This window comes from Amblyomma maculatum, chromosome 3 (genome assembly GCF_055883805.1).
Source record: "Amblyomma maculatum isolate TAMU_Amacu chromosome 3, ASM5588380v1, whole genome shotgun sequence".
Taxonomy (NCBI): domain Eukaryota; kingdom Metazoa; phylum Arthropoda; class Arachnida; order Ixodida; family Ixodidae; genus Amblyomma; species Amblyomma maculatum.
In genome coordinates, this window is record NC_139346.1 from 90,811,821 (window position 1) to 90,815,636 (window position 3,816).

At 46.9% G+C, this 3,816-nt stretch overlaps 1 pseudogene; it reads right to left on the bottom strand.

Moving 5' to 3' along the window:
* Positions 1-705: 705 nt before the first annotated feature.
* On the bottom strand, positions 706-1,288 carry LOC146195263 (uncharacterized; annotated as a pseudogene).
* Positions 1,289-3,816: the final 2,528 nt, after the last annotated feature.

The window sequence follows — 3,816 nt, forward strand, 5'->3', positions numbered from 1 at the left end:
AAACCCAGTCGGAAAAGCCATTGAAACAGCATGGCTATGGTATCATGGCCTCAGTTTAAGTAGCCCGATATTATCATCATTTGCCGCCATCATCCTTGGCCAAAGTCACATGTCAATTTTTACCACCATGCAATTTTTTTTTATTACCTGCAATCAAATCGTTTGCCTTGCATTTTTTTTATATAACTTATTCTACAAATCCCAATGGCCATCTCCCGTGAGCGTTCTTCACGTTTTCGATACTTGTCATCTATACCCCCCAATCATTTTCGTTTTAGACATGTAAGTATAAGTAAAAAAAAATTCTAATTCCCACTTCCTAGCCATCCCCCTGTGTGGGTATGTGCCATATGTTATTTGGTCAACAATAGCCGACGCCCTGAACGGTGACTTTAGCATTACATCGCATAATGAAGATATCGATTCAAAATTAATATACAGGAGCGTAATATCAAAAAAGAGTTGTTGCTGCAGCTGACCGGACAGTGGAATTTAGGCGACTGCAGCGGTTTGTTTCACTTTTGTGAATCATGGTATTTTTAGAGGAAGGTGGAGTCCGAAAGCACACGCCCTTCGAGTTCTGCCAAAGCAAACATTTGATGGCCCCGTAAGAGGTCAGAAAAATAAAAGCTGACAAAGCAGCTTTGCCTTTTGGGGCAGGAGATGATATTGGCGGAATCAGCAGAGACTGCCCGACGGCGTCGCTCAAAGTGGGTAGTGGCGAGCGATGGCTTCCATGAGTCGTAGGAAAGGGTCCTCGCAGCATCGTGGACCGTTGATGGATTCCCACCAAATCCATGCCAAGTAGGCCTCGCGGTTAGCTGTGGCGTGAATTTTCGGCCGCTTCTGATGAGCCGATACTTGGCCTTCTTCCAGGCACTTTCGATATTCTGGGTGTGGGCCCACTTACCGGATCAACGAAATTGGCAGAATGATTCACAGTTTCGTAAACCAAATTCATACCCACTCCGTTGGCGTCCGTCAGCTGCGGCACACAGTTGTAGGCGGCCCACTCATCGCTGACGACCGTGGTCCCTGGCTTGACGTTGGCGGCGACGATGGGGCCCAACGTCGCCGCGTCCCGGTGGTCCACCTTGAAAAGGCGCAGCTCATGCGTCGAGACAAACTCCATTCCAAAAATCCAAAGACCACGGTCCACCACACCGCCGTAGTTATTTTGCCGGTGCTGCATCACGTTGTCGCCGGCCAATAAGCGTCCTTTGTTGGCATTCCGTTTGCCTCTCATCAAACATTCATCTATTTGGACTTCTTCGCCTGGTCCCCCCATCGGAGGCTGCAGCCGGAGTTTAGCGGCGGTCATTTCCCGGGCGAAATGCGCCCAGTTGGTCCTTGTTTGCTTCGACAGGTTGAATAGTCCCTGCTGCAAATATCCCATTATGATCGGCGTGCTGTGCTTCGTCATGCACCAGGGTATGAAGAGCACTTCAGCAGTGGACACTTTCACTTTGAGACGACCGAGACTGTCCTTGAAGGCAAAGAAGCTGGGTTGCCCCGGCTGCCCGCTCAATGCAGTTGCGCCGTGCAACGTTGCGTGTATGGTGCCTCGATACCAGCGCCGCCGTACAGGGTGGTGACACCCTTTGGCATGCCCCGCGCCGCCGCATTCTCCGCGCTCGCCATCTTGGGGCAAGTCGCTTCGTGCAGTTGCTGCGTAGTGTTCGAAGCGGTTGTGCTGTGCGCTGGTCGATTGTACTGTGTTCAGTCACCAAAACTAGCATGCCATGTTCTTTGGTTCCATTCTGTGCTGGCTCAGCAAAAAAAAAAAAAAAAAAAAAAAGAAAGAAAGAAGCCACATGATTTTGTTTTCCACGGAATAAGAGACGGAGAAATGTATGGCAGGCGAAAGTGAAGCGTGAAGACTGGACGGCGAATGGCAATGCGTAGATCTGCGAGGTAAGCCACAATACCTGTGCTGCTTTTATGCATCCGTAAAATTTCTTTTGAGCGAATAGGTGCATTTCGATTGTGTAAAAAAAAGGTCTAGCGCAGACACAGACCACTAGAAAGATGACACACACACACAAGCGCCTGCGTATGTGCGCGTGTCGTCTTTCTTGCGGTCTATATCTGTTTATACGAAAGCGTTTTACAATATATTTTTGTACTTTTCTAATGCAGTTACCAACTTCTGTTTGGAAGGACATTACCTCACGCCGCTTCACCCATTTGTTTGTAAGCACGAGCTTTGTGCGGGTTTTGGCTTCCCAATCTAGCGTTTTGCGCAAACGATTTTGTCTGCCTTCAACGAAGCAGGTTGAAGCATCACATTGCCTGGCATCGGGATTAGCGCGGTGCGTTTTTAAGTGTAAATTTTGAATTTTCAGCGTACGCGAGGGCTTATAAGCTAAATATATTTGGGCAACTGCGTCTGCTATGTTGCAGTCACACGGAAAATTTTAATGTAACTTTCAGTGAGTGACACTTGACTTTAGTATCATTCGCGTAGTGTCACAATAATATCTGTTGATGAGGATCTCCTCCCTTTCTGTGTTCATAGCCGCACCAATAACATGCGGAGAAGGTCGAGCCTGGTATTTGGAAAAGGAATGCACCATTGCGCCCTATCGATCGCTCCCCTTTACGCTCGATCTTGAAAGCTAGTGTCAACCGCCGAGGCTTCAGATTCACACGGATTACATTCTCTCTCTCCTTCTCGGGAAATAATACAAGGGAGAGCGACGAATGGCGTGTCACCTCGCGACAGATTAGGAAGTGAAACGCAGTTTGTAACAACTATTTTGGTCGCAAAAAAAAAAAAAAAAACTTCCGGTGAGTGGGCCCTCTGGAATTTAGCAAGTGTGCCCGGCATATCGCTAGTACAACATCTCGCGAAACAGAGATAACAGGTCCTCTGAAGCTGTTTTTTTTTAATTATACACAGGAGCAGTTTTTCGCGAGGTTTCTGAGATTCGCAATAATATAAAAAATTGGGTTCTCATGAAAATTAGGTCGTTTTAAGTATATGATTGGTAGCTCGACAAGTCACAAAGAAACTGATCCCGTGAGCTGGAAGATATAGCGGCATCATCTTGTGAAAGCGGTCGTGAGGAAGCAAGGTGCTTGCGCAGTACAAAATTTCATCCCGAATGCAGCTTTTCCTTCCCTGTGTTATTATTTATGCATCGCAAGGCGATGTGCACACCCTGTTGTCTCCGCACTCGTCTGAGGTTAAGCCAAATTTAGGTGAAGCTAAATTTGACCCCCTGTCACCCGAATTGGTGCTGTCTCTTGCTTGGCATCTATAGAAAAATTGTGCGATCGCACATGTAAATATCGCATTGCTTTCATAATGTTTTTATTATTTCATTCATTTGCATGCACACTACAAAAGACGCAAAATGACTGTTTCTTCGCCTATCTCATTTCAGCGCCAGTTCGAGGGCAAACACAGTGTATGGACGGTGGCTCCTCAAGTCAACGGTTGTCCCGACATCGTTTGATTGCGTGTAAAAGTTTATCAGAATAAAATATCTGCCATTTGAAGAGTCTAGTAAACTCCGGTTAATGCCTTATCGAACAAAACGTTCCGATTCCAGTGGTTGATTGCGCGGAACACCCAAAGCTGATAAACAGACTGTTAGAACGGTTTGGGATGATGCGCTTGCTCATTTACTTGAATTGGCTAAGTCAGCCAGAAAAATCGAATGATGGGTAGAGCAGCAAAACTGGAGCTGGCGCCAACCTTGATCAAAAGATGTCTCCTAGGCGTGCATCCAAAAGCAGCTTCGAAGTCTTGATGGGGATTGTTTTGGAATAAAATGCCGTGTGCATCAGCGTGCGACACGTGTCAAAGGT